Raw genomic sequence first — 16086 nt, forward strand, 5'->3', positions numbered from 1 at the left:
ACCTTCAGTATTCACTAAATGAAAGTAGAACGACACAGTAGTTACAAAAATATTAATTGATTTATATAACACTCTCTAGTATCCTCTACACGAGGATACAACACAAAGCACACAATACTGTAGCAAATAAACAGTTGTAAGTAGCACAATACACAGTGGGCTCCATGGGAGCCCAACCCGATACTGAAATAGTGCTATAAGAACCACAACTTGAGTCGAGACAGTGTCTAGAACACGTAGAATCGCTGGGACCCCAAGGAACCACCCAAGGTGAGTACACAGGGACCCCACCGAGGACTGGTGCAATGTGCTAACATGACCGCGGGCTCCGTACAATTCTATGTGGAAGTTGCGGTTACAATTTTAAAGTTTAAGGACCCTTCTCGGTGGACTTCGAGGAAATCCTTTGGAACTTAGGAGGTTGGAGAGCCACCCCACCCGTAGATACCGGTGTACCCAAGTTACCTATCCCAGGAGAGCTGGGTGCATAAGTCTTGAGTTGTGTCGGAAACCGCCGTTGTTTTCAATGGAGGACTTCAAAGAAGAGCTGCTGCTGGGAAGGAAGAAAGTCTCCGTTGGATTCGTGAGGGAAGGAACCTTAAAGCAGAGAGTCTGGGTTGCTTCAGGGTTACCAGGGGCTCAGTAGACAAATGCCCACCGATGTTGGGTGCTTCAGGTGCAAAGAAGGGATGCTTGACTCTGCGGCCACGAGGACCTGGAGATGTCGAGGATGACCTGGAGCCGGATACGAGCTGTCCCACGAAGCATGCCGAGTGCTGAGGGGTCGGTATCCGGCGGGAGCACCAACAAGCCTTGGCCACAGCAACCCACGCCCGAAGGTCAAGCAGGTTATGGTGTGGACCACCAAGGTCCAGGGGACTCACCAAGCAATGGGGAGTCAGGGCACGTCTGCTGCAACCAGGGAAGCCCAACAGAATTCAAGATGACCCTCAGGAGTACTCACAGGCCGAATGACCAGGAGTTGGAAGGGGACTTCAAGCAAGATCACAAAGTACCAGCCCAATGAGCACTCGGTGCGAGGAGGCCAGAGTTCTTTGGTGGAAATACTGATCAGGGTCAGAACTACACGGACTCCAATGCATAAGCTTGAGAATCGCCAACAAGCATATGCACTTGCAAAAGTATGCAGTGCAGAGGGATTCGGGTTATGCGGTCCACACGAGGGATACTGGCCTCAAACTCTGAGAGGGCAGCTCAACCTCAAGGAATGTCGGAACCCACCTGTGTTGCTGGGACCTTTGGAGTCTGCAGGAGCTCAAGATCAGCAGGCCGGTCATTTGCGTTACGGTGCCTGCAAATGCAGGGGAGTGACTCCTTCACCTCAAGGGAGATTCTTTAGATGTCCTTGATGCTCCACAGGTCCTGACGGAGCCTGTATGGTGCACGGCACAGATGATGCTTTGGACGGAGAGGGGGATGAAGTCGGACCCAGTCGAAGTCCAAAGTGTCCAGACAGTCGAAGATCAGTGGTTTCTTGTTCAGAATCTTGTCCACGTCAAATCTAAGGTCCTACAGTCAGGTAAGCCCTTATGTACCCACGGGAGAGAGTTGGACAGATTCAGGGGACCCTCCTAGGGGAGACTCAGGACAGAGGGGAGGTTACTCCTATGTTCTTTGTCCAGTTTCAAGCAGGAGCCAACGGCTCCCAGACCTGGTTTGAACTGGACTATGCACAGGGACACCAAGTGTGCCCCAGATGCAGACTTTCAGGCACGTTGGAAGTGCACCCAGCCAGCCCCAATACACTAAATCCTGTCTGGGAGGTGGTCACACCTCCATGTAATAGGATGCCTATTGTCCTGCCTTCCCCTGCTCGAGCTTGGCTCAGCAGCAGAAGGGCAGAAATGTGTCTCTAGTCGGCAGCAACCATTTTGTGTTGCCCGGGTCGAGAAGGCTGGTACCGGAAAGACCAGTGACCTCACAAAGCTTGCTTCAGAAGGGTAGAATCCTACCTCCCACACCGGTGTGGAGGTATGATTCCAAGGTGTTTGATACCAAACACGACATGTTTTGTTTCCGCCGTTTTCGAGATAGCATTTACCGCGAGGTTATAATGCACCTTTACCTATATGTCTAGCTGAGTCACAGACAACCTGGGAGAATTGTCTCCGAAGGCTGCAGAGGGGCTTTGCTCATACAGGGGCACCCTCTCACGTAAAACCCAGCACACTGCCTTCAGGATTGTTAAGGCCTGCTATAGGGGTGACTTATATATTTTAAGTGTAGTGACCTATAGATATAGTCAACCTATATCTAAAGCAAGTGGTGCTAGCGCCAGCTTACATAGGCTGAAATAGCAGACCTGTAGTTCTATTTTGCATGGCATCTGATGGGTGGCATAATACATGCTTCAGCCCACGGGAGGTCTCTGGGGTACCTATGCCCTGGGTACATGTGTACCATATACTAGGGACTTCTAAGGGTCCCCCAGTATCCAATCTGGAGTGTACCTAATTGCATACCACAACCAATTTAGGGAGAAAACAGATAGACCGGGGTCCTGATTAGCAGGATCCCAGTCAGACTAGTCAAAAACCAGCAAAACACCAGGCATAAAGTGGGGGTAACCATGCAGTCAGATCCTACCTTTCTACAACCACAACCACCAACCCCAGATCATCTGCCAAAGGTCCACTTGATCATCTTACAGTAGAAAAACCAATGTCTTTTGGACAAAGGGACAGGCGTTACCTGCAGTTCAAGTTGGATAACTAGCATTTTTATTTTTGTATGCTCCCCTTCAGCCTCACCAGGGCCCCTTGGATTTTCACGAAAGTCTGTGGTTGTAGCAGACCTTTGGAGGTTGCAATACCAGTCTTTCTATTTCTCAAAGACTGACTGCTGAAGGTGGGCTCACCACAGTGAGTCATAGATGACCTAGAGATTGCATCGAACCTCCTCATATCTTTCAGATTCTGGATAAACGTGCCAAAATCCCACCTGACTTTTCCAGAGGCTTTTTGCATCTGAGCTGGTCTGGATACAGTACCGAATCAAAGAGCTCAGGACATTCATGCTATGATCCCGGGTCTCAGTGAGAGCAGCTCTGAAGTGTCTTGGCTTTCTGGCCTCCTGCATCATGCAGGTGGAACATGCCAGATGGCAAATGTGGGCTCTGCACTGAGATCGGAAGTCTCAGTGGTCTCAGCACCAAGCAAACCTGTCAGATTCCATCCAGGTTTGAAGAAGAGTGTGAAAGACCTGCAGAGCTTGCTGCTGAATCTTAATTGGACCACCGGCAGGCCCGTCTCCATACCCACCCAGAGCTGATAGTTGTGATGGATGTATTGTTGCGGACATTTGGGAGAGGTGGAGATCAGAGTACTCAGGTCTACAGTGGAGATCCGTCTCCACATCATTCTGTTGGTGTTGCAGGCGATTGACTCGGCATTAAAATCTTTACTCCCGTCCATCCAAGGTAGGCTAGCTCAGTTTCTCACAGGCAACACCCCCGCCATGCAACAAACAGGGCAGAGTGGGGTCCTGGATCCTCTGTCAGGAGGCACTATGCTGCTGGAACTGGCTGAACCACTATGGCATCTATCTGGTAACCAATCACCTTTCAGCATCTTTGAATGCAAGGGTGGATGAACTCAGCCGGCATTGCCTGGCGGATGCCAGGTATACTCTGTGGTGGAGCAAAGTGTCTTCCACTTATGGGTAGAACTCTGGCTTGATCTTTTCGCCAATGCCAACATGCATATAAGAATTGGGTTGTTAGTTGAGAGGGGTAACACCCTACTCAAGCAGAGACCACAATCCTTGTCAGGGTGAAGTCACAAGCAAACCCTAAATTAACCTCTTCTCAACCCTCGGGTAGTTTAGCACAGAGCAGTCAGGCTTAACTCAGAGGCAATGTGTAAAGTATTTGTGCAACACTTCAAAAATGTATTAAAGTGAAAACACATCACAAAAGGATCTCACACCAGATTTAGAAAAATTTATAAAACAAGACCAAAACAACAAACATCCAATCGGTAGAACCAGAGAATTGCAGTTTTCATGATTTGGGTGAAAATGGTGCCAAATAGGAGAAGGTGCTAACTGTGAATATTTAGAGTGTGACCAGTGATACTGAGATATCATGGTATATACCATTCTGGACATTTGTCTTTCTTTCAATACATTTAAGGCTGTCCTTTGTTCAGTTTTAGTCCTGAGGAAGACCCGACATGATGTATAGGTAATAACACTTGAACACAGGGTCGCAACGTAGACAATATTACATTGCAGCCTGTGTATGCAGTTTTTAAACTGCCATGTTGACTTGGCCAAATAAACCTCTTGCCAGGCCCAACCCTACCTTTTTAATACATATAAGCTGCCCCTAGGGTAGGCCCTGTCCTGTATGTTTTCAGGACTGCCGTTGAAAAGAGAAATATGATGTTTTTTGTCATAGCGGCAGGGCAGAGTCCTATCTTCAGGCCTACACAACTTACATGTCCTGCGTGAAGATTACATAGAGATAACTGACCGCTTTGGATCACGCTCTCTCAATCTCTGTAATGGATGTTAGCGGCCAGATGTTCATCATCAAAGAACTTTACTGCTGGACATTGGGAGAAGTTTGTGACTTGTACCTCTCTGCTTATCGAACTGCAGCAAGCTACATTGTTTGATGTGTTGCTGTTTCTACTGTGTGGCCCACCAAGGCCTTGCTGTAGCCACGGTTAAGGATTATTTATCGGCCTTGTTGGCCTTTTTAAGTGTACTTCATCAACCATCCTTTATTAAATCACCTGTTGTAGTGCCAGAGAACAGGATTTTCGTATTCAGGAAGAAGTGGCGCTTAGCCTATTGATGTCCGTGTGTATATGATTAGAAGAAATTAGTATGGTGCTAACTGAGAAGGGGAAACCCTAATAACCCCTTGATTTGTGCAGGGGGACCCTACAACATGACATATAATAACAATCCTGTGCACACATGCAGTTATTAGAACAGGCAATGCAAATAGAAAGCAATTGGTGCAAAATCCAACTTAGATATCTTGGTTTCTTTTAATTGGTTGTTACTCAAAGCAGCCAGCCGACACGTGTTTTGTCAGAGATACAGTGGTCTCTGACTCTTCAGGGCTGAATGGAGATTTCCAAACTCAGTGTAGTCCCTGAAGCGGTGATAATTCCAACCTAGTAGGGTACAAGTCAATCAAAACAGAAAGTAGTGAAACACTAGAATACAGGTGGCTATTAGGTAAGGCCACAGATGGCGTGAACGTGAAGTCGGTGATAATTCAAAGCCGACAACCACTCTGTCGACTTAAGTATCCGGAAAACCAAAGAAGTCTTCAAAAGTGATGCCGCTGGGTAAGATCACGTCAGTACATTCCCAACATGGGACACAATCCTCCCATGTATTAATGGTCCTAATAAGGAAATCCCGCGGTTTGAAAAGCGCCAATCTAGGAAAGACACGAGTGTTGTGTCTACCTATTTCACTTCAATGGTGCGCGGTGTTGACGTCCTGGCGGCTCCACATCAATCAAGGAGATCCTTTATTAAATCACCTGTTGTGATGTGTTTTCTGAAAGCATTACTCCACAAGTACCAAAACCTTTTGTGATGCCTCAGTGGTACCGTAATATGGTTCTCACATGCTTGATGTGCACCCCGTTTGAGCCATTGCACAGATGTCCTCTGTGCTTTTTGGCTCTGAAAACAGTTGTTATCATAGCAATAACATCAACTCGTCACAGGAGTGAGTTGGAAGCACTGTCTGTCCAGCCACCATATGCCACCTTTTTACTGGACAAACTGGTGCTACTAACTAGAGCCGGTATTCCTGCCTATGGTTGTTATGCCTTTCCATGTTGGCAATCTATTTCCCTTTGGCACTCTTTGCTCCACTTCATTCCTCAAAAGAAGAATAAAGGCTCCATTGTTTGGATTTCAAAAGAGCTTTGAGCTTTTATATGGATCACATCAAGGAAACACAGATGGACAATCAACTCTTTGTGGGATTTGTAGGCGAAATGAGTGGTAAGGCAATGCAGAAAAGAACCATTTGAAGGTGGGTAGTCCTCTGCATCAAAATCGGTACACATTGGTCAAGAAGCAGCCCGAGAGTTCTTGAGGGCTCATTCCACCAGGGCTGCTTCCACTGTGTTGGCAGGCAGAGTGCCTACCTGGAAATCTGCCAGGCTTCTACGTGGGCATCAGTTCACACTTTCAAAAAGCACTACTGCCTTGATAGCCAGGTCTAACAGGAGGAGACTTTTGTTTATTCAGTCCGTCAAGACATTTTGGTCTGAACCATTGCGCAGACCCACCACCTAGGGAGGGACTGCTTTTGGTATCCATTTCCAAGGTGAGCCATCTGTGGTTAGAAATATCCATCAAAAAAACAATGTATTTACCTTCTATCACTCTTGTTCTTGAGCATATGTAACTACAGATTCCTCACTGATCCTTCTACCTCCCTCTTCTATGGAATGGATTCTTTTCTCCATCTGTACCATAAAACCTGATCAAACAAAGGCTCCGCTTCAGATGGCATGGACAGAATTCAGAAAGAAACTGACATCAACAGTCAGGGGTGGGAGTTACATGTGTCTCTAATGTCACTTCCGAGGCAAAATATAGTTGCACAACACCACTTAACAGCGAGACAGGGAAGTGGGGAAAAACCCTCCAGATCCAGTCTGGCACCTCGAGTATGCACAATGTGAGGATTCTGCGGTTAGATAGAATATCCACCAGAAAGAGCATTACCAAAAGTAAGCAACTAATTTGTTCTTCTATTCCTTACCAGATTAGATGGTGATTACTCTGGGCCCGGTCAGATTTCATTTTTGTGTTAAATAACGTTTTGTGGGTTAGCTCTTCAGTGTCAGTAGTCTACATTTTAAGATGGAGACCACGGATAGTGTTTTTGCTGCTCACCATTTTTCAGGACACTAGTTTTGTTTGGCTGTGCATGTATTTTCAGGGGTATAGCTTGGTCAGCATGATTGGGGAGTGTGAGCTTCAGATTTCCCAAAAATCTCGCTGGGACATCTTCTTAAAAGCAAGACATGAGGGGGGCTTAAGGGACAGTGGAAAGAGAGAGGAGTGCGGATTGTTTGGGGTACTTAAAACAATATTTTTCAAGTTACTCAACATTATTTAGCGACCAGATAGTGTGTGTTTTTGTCAGTGTGGGCATGTAAAAATCTCCAGTGAAATTCAACAGACACTTCACATTACTCAATTGAAAGCACTTGTACCCAACTATTTACTGCAGAATACATTTTTTTAGGGGGGTGTTACACACCAAACACCCCTCTGGAGCTACGCCCCTGTGTATTTTTCAGCTGCGTTTCCGTGTGCAAAAATGCTTGACTAGCAAAACACGATATTGACGTGTGTGGTACGAACGTGCAGTATTCGAGGGGCTTTCCAGAGATGCGGAAGCTGTATTTCATTTTTGTTGCTCTCAGCACTAAACAATTGTAATTAGAACATTTCACTATTCTGTGGGAATATTGGACATATCCACTGATACAAACTAAATAACGAGCGGTTATATGTTGCTGAATGCCACCTCGTGAGACATGATTTGTAAGCATGTAATAATAGCACAAAGGATTTACCGAAACAATGTAAGCTTTCGTTTTCAAAAATCAAGTGCTTGTAATCCAACATGCCCTTTTATGATTTGATTATCTGTGATTTACTGGGGCATATTGTGAAGTGGTCTATTTTCCATCTGGTTTCTGTTTTTCTTCTCTCCTCGAATCAATTTGTAATTTGAAATAGTTCTTTTCTCTTCCCTCCCTCCCGTTCAGTCATGTGAGATCTAACCAAGGGGCGAATGCATAGTGATTTGTAGTCTTTTAATCTAGTAACGTCTCAGACAGTGTTTTTCAAGTATTTATAAGCCATATGCAATGTTTTGTTTGTGTCCATTCTGCCTGTGTTACGGTGGCCTGAGGATACCGAACGGTATGACCTGGTGGGTTATTCCACTGTAACATGTGTGTGCATGATCACAGCCCGCAAAGCACCAATTAAATCCTGTCACTGTCAGGCCCATTCGTAAAAAGAAAAACCGTGATGTGCGTGCTACGATAAGAACGCCAGCCCTGTTATGCTTTTACATGAATAGGCGCGTGTAGTCTACACGAAATAAAATCTATACGAAATAAGAGACAGCAGTCACTCCTAAAATCTTTGTTATACCTTCTGGACTGATGGGGCTTCCCAACTATGATGCCAAGGCCATTTTTTTGCTGGCTGGGTAGCTTCATTTTAAACCTTTTGTAATCTTTTCCCCCAAAAAAAGGTATGCACAAATTTGCGGCCTTTGTCTATAACATCCTGGGAATTCTGTAAGGTATTCAGGGTTGTAGATTCCCTTGGAAGAAACTGAGAGAAAATTGCCAAAATGTAGCTACATTTTGGTTATGTGGCAAAATGGGATAAAAGTGCTGTGCAAGCAAACATGTTTTTTTCTAGTCAAGGTTTACTGTGGTAGATCATCGTCTCCCCACCTTTCATGAACAAGCAGAGCTATATCCAAAATAAAAACATTTACAACAGTTTTTGCATTTTTCTAAGAAGTGAGCCATTTTTCCTAATTTTGTGGTTTCAGCCTACTTGCATTTGTTGTGGAAACAGGTGTGAAACCTATGAGTGATCCCTGACAACTAGACATTTCTTAAAAGTAGAATGATAACTATTTTTTTTAAATGTCATTATTGAAAGGCTTGCAGGGCTAGAATCACCATCTTCCCACTTTCCAGGAATAAGCAGAGTTGTAGTAAAGAAACAATATTTTTACTACAATTTTTGCATTCGCCTAAAAGGTAATACATTTTTCATAATTTTTGTGGTCTCAACCTAATTGCAGTTTGTGGTGGAAATAGGAGGGAAACTTATTGGTGATCCCGGAAAGCTATACATTTCTGAAAAGTAGACAAAGTTCTGAATTCAGCACGTGGTCATTTGTGTTGTCCCTCAAGGTTTTCCCAAAGAAAACTAACTGCTGAAATAGAAAAAAAAGAAAATAATTAGGAAAAAATAGCCATCGGTGACAACGTTTTCATCTTTAGTTTTTTGTCTTGATGGCGGATTTACAAAAGCAATGTACCGTTACCTCCAGTAGACCTTTCTGGTTGTAGGGATCTATAGGGTTTGTAGGTTCTCTAAAAATACATGATAACTAGAGTAAACAATTAAGCCGAAGCGTTGAATGATTTTTGATTGTGTATTGACCATGCAGCAGTTCATACTGTAAAATATAATGAATGAAAAATGGGTCTGCAGAAAACCTATGTATTTCGGAAATTTGCACAAGATAATGAGTTTAGGAGCAGCAGTTATTTGTATGCCTCTTAATTGGTGTTATCCATACCACCATGTGATTCAGAGGGCATTTTGCAAAATGTCTTCTTTCTTGCACTCCGCCTCACCTTTGGTAGTCAAAAATGAATAGAAATCCGATTTGTAATAAATGTTCTGCTATTCTGTGTTATCTTGTGTGACCCGATTAAGAATGTTACCCCACTTGTGTGTATAGGCGTAGTGGCCACAACATAAAGCAACCCAAAACATGCCCTGGACACGTGGCATATCACCCAGGAAAATTAATGTGCGTTTTACAATGTGGGTAGCTACGGATTTGGTGTCCTAACTCAGCCGGCACCCAAAGACCTTTACCAAACCCTGCCCTTTCTGAAAACTAGAAACGTAAAGGAGTTCATGACTTTGACTTGTATGGATCCCCTGCCTTTTTTTTACCTGCAGGCCCTTGCAAACATCAAACTTTGGATGAAAATATACATTTTCTTCACATTTCTTTAGGAGAAGGTTTTGTAATCAGTACGGCTCATAATCTGCATTTCCCGATTAAAAATTGGTACACCAATTATGTAGGTGAGGCTAGAACCCAAGATACAAAAGATCCCAAAACACAACATGAATAGATCAAATGATTCTACTCAAAAACAATACTTTTTATGAAACATTATAACGGTGAAATCTGGACCTGGCCTCTGCTACCACACTGGGAAACCTACAGAACCCACACATTTATTAATACTAGACATACAGGGGAGTCCAGGGTGGTGTGACATGTGTGGATCCCATGAAAACATCGGAATCTTCAGGTATCAACCAAATTCCTTCCACTCTGCAGATTCAGGAAGATTAGGACACAGAAATGTGAGGAAAATTAGTGATTTTATACATAAGTTTGAGGTTTGCCAGGCATTGTGGAGAGACAACATCTTTGGAATCCACGCGAGGCACACCATCCTGGACTACCTGCGCTGTCTAACTTTCAGAAATGTCTAGGTTTGGTAGGTTTCCCGGGGTGATGGCCGAGCCAAGCTTGAATTGTGCACCCATTAAGCATGGCAAGAAGGACACAATTTGGATTTACCCCATCTCTACTGGCACTTATGTAAAAACAATGGACAGGAGAACCTCCATTTCCTCTTGTTTTCTATATGCATGGGTGCGCTTTAGTCCCCAGGGGCTTTAGGGTTGTGGGTGGGGCCTGATGTCAGGATGAGCTACACTAGACCCTTTTACTTTATACAAAATATTCCTGCCACCAAGTGGTCTTTCTGCCCTCATGGGGCAGATTGGGACGAATAAATTCCTACCCACGGGGGACCAGAATGACTCTGTTGCCCATTTTTGAATGGGGGTATAGGCCAGGGTGGGATGCCCACAACCCTTCTTTTGCCAAAAATGTAAAATTCATGGTGGCTAGTGGCCCTTCTACTCCAAGGGCGGCAGATTACGGGCAACCCCACAATTAGGACAAATTGCACTTTTTAGGGTGGGGTATGGCTTAGTGCCAGACTGGGCCAAATTGAAATCCCTGGGGTCAAGAGTGCTTTCTGGCTCTCCCCAAGGGGCACTCTCTCCATCTGCTCCATTGAAAATCAGAAAGATTTTCTTGCCCCTTTTGTGGTGGTGGTGTTAAGGGTCAGTGCTAGGGTGTGACACCCCACCCCTTTTGTTTTTTCTGGTGCCCTTATGAAATCCCTGGTGTCTAGAGGCCTTTCTGCCACCCTGAGGGACAAACCCTCCATGTGCTCCATGGGGGTAGAAGAAAAACTATGTTGCTCATTTTGGGATAGGGTTATGGCTCTGTCATGGTGGGGCCTTCCACCCACTTGCCTTTTTATGTTTTCCTTGCGCCTAGTGGGCTTTCTAACACTCCAGGTTTGGGGGTTGGAGGGGGGGGATTTGCAGACTGTGGAAGCTGAAAGGCTATATTGCACCCTTTGGGTGAGGGATTGGTCCTATGCCAGGGAGGGCTGCCCCACCTTCTTATTTATTTTGAGTAATTAAGTCCCTGGTGTCCAGTGGGTTTTGTGATGTCTACGAGGGTCGGTTGGGGGCACACACCTCAATCTGCCTCCCAAGGAAGGAAGAAAGACTGAATTGCCCCCTTTTTGAGATGAGAGCCTGACCCTATGCCAGGGTGGGCCACCCTCAACTCTGTTTTTTTTTGGTAAGTAATTCCTGGTGTCTAGCAAGCTTTCTATCCCCCTTCCCGGAGGGGAGAGATATTGTGGGCAAGCCTCCACCAATCTGCCTTCCTTTGGAGCAGAACGTTTTTATTGCCCCTTTTTGGAGTTGGGGCATGGCTGTATACCACGGTGAGCTGCTATCTTTTGATAGGAAACATCCTTAGCATCTGGTGGACTTTCCCCAGTGTGCAGATTGCGGGCAAATCCCCTAATCTGCCTCACAGGGGAGACATAAGCTTGTAATGCCCTTTTGAGAAAAGGGCACAGCACTATACGTGGTGGGCCACCCCCACCCCTTTGGTTTTACTTTTAACAATTTCCCTGGTGTCTGGTTGGCTTTCTGTACCCCCGGGAGGCACCATCATCCGTCCCACAGATGCATAAAGTTTAAAAATATTGGCGGGTGGGGGAAGAGCATAGGCACCTGCCCATGGGACTGCTTCCCTAGTAAACAAGTCCTTGGTGTCTAGTGGAAGCTAATGGCGTGCATATCCCACTGTGATTTCTTGTCACTTTGCAGGGTAAGAGAGGTATCGTTGGAAAACAGAGTTTTTGAGCTTTCCAGCAATACCTCCATTTTTGCACAATTCCTTGCGAACACGGAGAATGGCCTGTTATTAACCCCTTCCAAGCATGGAGAGAATCCAGAAAACTGTTTACTAGTAGCTGGCCCCTGCAACCCATGTTGCAGGTTAAATGCCTAAAGGTTAATTGCAGGAGAGCCAAGCGTCTCTGGAGACAGTTATAGCAATCGAATGAAGTTAAAGTATAACCTAGCCATCCAACAATATAAGGACGCAATCATTGACACAAAAAAGTTTTTTTTCACAACGAAAATAGAGGAGGCCGGAAATTCCACCAAGGAATTATTTAAATCAGTTAATCTGTTGGTTAGACCACAACAGGATAATGTTTTTAAGCCTGACCAAGCTATGTGTAATAAACTTTCCGTCTTCTTCCAAGACGAGGTGGAAGGAATTTACAGTAGTCTCCTTAGCTCTCCGGGGTTCCAGGATAAAAATGATCAACCTATGCCTTCAACTCATTGTAGATTGTCGTGTTTCTAGACAGTCTCAAATGATGAAGTACAAAAACTTCTCTCCATAAAAACTGGCTCACCCACAAACCCCTACCCCCCTACCATTATGCATTTGGCTGCCCAGAAGATCGGTACTAATCTTACACCCCTTATTAACCAAGTTCTGGAAACAGGTCACTATCCAGAAATTTGGGAAAAAAAGCATCTATTAGACCACTGTTAAAGAAACTAAACCTTATTGTTTAAGGAAGCTGAATCATAATCTTTGGTTTTTTGTATTTCTGAATTACTGTTCAGTTGAGCATATATTGGCCAAAATATTCACTGTAGCTAGCAAAAGGGTGACTGTAGAAAACGTCTTCTAACAAGGAGTCTCTGAAAGTTAATACTGGAGTATCCTCTGTAGAATTCACCTCTAAATGTAATTATTTATCCTTCGATTAATAGTTTTCAGTCATTGCGAAGAAAAAACTATAGTTTCTTGGTTGACAGTAAGCCTTATAATCGCACCTAGTGGTAGTTGTGACAATCAATCGACCAGTCTTGTTTAGCATGGCTTCTCACCTCAGGGTTGGGGGGTTCTCTAGATGCTGGTGGTCTGTGCAAGCCTCTGTCGAATAGCCAGATCTTGATCTGCTTCATTAAGTCCGTCTGAGAAGGGGCGGTGCGAAGGAAGAGGTTGTTCCAGTACCAGGCAGCGAGGTAGGAAAAGGAGCAGCCTCCAAAGTGGCTGTGGTGGATGCACGCCAAGGCGAGGTTGGAAGATCGGTGATTCCTAGTCGGTCGCGAGTGTTAGGCGGGCGTTGATGTAGGTGGGACCAGACTTGTGGAGAGCTTTGTAGGCATGGTTCTTCTGGGGAGTTCAAGGATGTGTCGAGCCACTGAGTTCTGGATCATCTGGAGGCGGTTCAGGAGTTTTCTGATGGTTTTGGTGTAGAGTACTTTACCATAGTTGAGTCGGCTGTCGGTGAGACCCTGGGAGACTGTCTTCCTGGAAGAGACTGTGATCCTTTGGAAGATCTTGCAGAGCAAGTGGAGGGTGAGGAAGCAGGCAGACGAGATGGCGTTTATCTGCTGCTTCATGGTCGGGTGGGTGTCCAGAATGATTCTGAGGTTGCATATGTGTCTGGTAGAGTTAGGTGACGGCCCGAGTGCGCAGGCCACCAGTTGTCGTCCCATGGGAAGGGTTTTCTTTCCAAAGATGATGACGTCTGTCTTGTCTGAGTTGAGTTTGACGCACTTGGTCTTCATCCAGGTGGTGATATCGGTCATGGTGTGTTGGAAGTTAGCCCTTGTGGAGTCGGTGTCTTCTGTGAGGGATAGGCCAAGGTGGGTGTTGTCGGCGATGATTTTGAGTCCATAGGTGCAGGCGATGTTTACCAAAGGTGTCATGTAGGTGTTGGAGATGGTGGGGCTGAGGAAGGATTCTTGGGGTACGCCGCATAAGATGTCTTTGGGTGCGGAGAAGAAGGGTGGTAAGTAGATCCTCTGGGTTCAGCCAGAGAGGAAGGAAGAGATCCAGTTGAGTGTGTTGCACTGGATGCCGATGTGGTGGAGTCTGGTGATCAGAGTGTGGTGGGAGACAGTGTGGAATGCAGTTGTTAGGTGGAGGAGGATGAGGGCTGCTTTTCCGCCTAGATCGAGAAGTCGTCTGATTTCGCCATTTGCTATGATCAGGGCGGTCTCGGTGCTGTGGGATGATCAGAAAACAGATTGAGAAGATTCAAGCAGGTTGCTGGTTTCAAGGTAGTACATGAGCTGGCGGTTGATGGCTTTTCCCAAGGCTTTGGCAGGAAAGGTGAGGAGCAAGATCGGGCAGTAGTTTTTGAGTTTGTTAGGGTTGGCAGAGGGTTCCTTCAGGAGGGGCTAGACCTGTGCGTGTTTCCAGATGTTTGGTACGGTGGCTGTGGCGATGGAAGTGTTGAGGAGTTTGGTGAGGGGCCGTGCAATGGCTTCTCTTCCTAGTTTGTAGATACGGAGCGAGCAGGGGTTGTGGGAGATGCGGAGTGTTTGGAGTTCATGATAGAGATGGTGTCTTCCATGGAGAGTAGATTCCAGTCGGGGGTCCTGGTGTGGTGGGAGGGGCGGGCTGGGGTGCTGAGGTGGTTGAGGCCGGTGGGTTGAGGGTTGAAGTTGCAGTAGATGTCAGCGATTTTGCAGTGAAAGTAGTCTGCTAGGTCGAATGGGGGATTGTGCTCTCTAGGGGTAGGAGAATTTTCTGACGGTGCTGAATAGGGCGGTGTTGATGGCTTCTTTCTTTGGTCTCTCCGAGATGGTGGTAGTATCTGTGGAGGGTCGATCTGTACGAGTTGATGTTGGTGGGGGTCTTGTTGGATCGCCAGTGTCTCTCTAGTTTCTTGCAGTGTCGCTTGAGGGTCAGTAGCTCCTAGGTGAACCACCTGGCCTGTTTGATGGGTCTGGTAGTTGAAGATGTTCTTCAGGAGGGGCAATGGTGTCTGCCGCCGAGGAAATCCAGCTGTAGAAGTTCTGGATGTCATGTTCGAGGGAGTTCGAAGGGGCAGCTCTTGTTACTTTTAGGGCTGTGGTACAGAGGGCTTCTATAGCCTAGCCCCAGTTGTGGCGAGGTTGAGTCAGTAGTCTTGTCGGAGGATCTCGTGGACCCTCAATAGTGAAGAGGACGATGCTGTGGTCTGTCCAGGTTAATTTAGTGATGTAGGAAAATGTTGCTCTGTCGAATGTGGAGAAGATTGGGTCATGGGTGTGACCGGCTCTGTGCGTGGTGGTGGTGGCGACCAGTTGAGAGAGGCCAATAATGCCCATGTTTTGAAAAGTGTGGTGGAGTTGGAGTCATTAGGGATCTTCTAGGTGGAAGTCTAGGTCGCTCAGGAAGATATAGTGGTCAGAGTCGATGGACAGGAGGGCTATGAAATCTCACATAGTTGTTACAGAAATTTTTATTTTAACCACCCTGCTAGTTTGTACATTTTATCTTTAAATCATTTGTTTTTTATGCAACAAAATTGTAAAGGTTTTAATTAACTACAAACAATAAACTTACTTCTACTTCTACACTTGAAATCTGGGATGGAGTTGCAGAAGCTGGGGTGGGGGTCGGAGGTTTGTAGGCGAGGGTTCCTCTGATGGCAGTGTTGGCATTGGGTCTGACCTGGAATTTGAGGTGTTCCATGATGAGTATCGTGTCATCGTTGGATGCATTGCAGTTGAGGGAGCCCTTGTGGATGATGGCGATGCCTCAGCTGAGTCTGTCAGGGCGGTCGCGGTGGATCATCTTCTCTCCAGTGGAAGTTGCAGTGGCGATGTCAGGTGCTAAGGTGGGGGTGAGCCAGGTTTCTGTTATGAACATGACGTCGGGTGAGGGTGGTTATGGTGTCCCAGATTTTCGTGGCCTGCTTGCAGAGTGATCTGACATTGAGTAGTGTGCAGAATAGCCAAGGCTTTTGGCTGGGTGGCTGCTGGGTAGTGGTCGTGGGGGGTAATCACATCGCAGGAGAAGCGGGAGTAGCGGCAGGTGAGAGGTCCTCTTGTGGAGCATGATGAGGCGATGTGGCATTTGGTGGAGGAGGATTTGTGCCCGAGG

General features: G+C 46.0%; 1 protein-coding gene across 1 annotated transcript in view; it reads left to right on the forward strand.

Annotated features, from left to right (window-relative positions):
- TEDC1 (tubulin epsilon and delta complex 1) overlaps positions 1–16086 on the forward strand; it is a 496873-nt gene that overhangs the window by 292358 nt on the left and 188429 nt on the right. The window lies entirely within an intron of this gene.

This window comes from Lissotriton helveticus, chromosome 9 (genome assembly GCF_964261635.1).
Source record: "Lissotriton helveticus chromosome 9, aLisHel1.1, whole genome shotgun sequence".
NCBI lineage: Eukaryota > Metazoa > Chordata > Amphibia > Caudata > Salamandridae > Lissotriton > Lissotriton helveticus.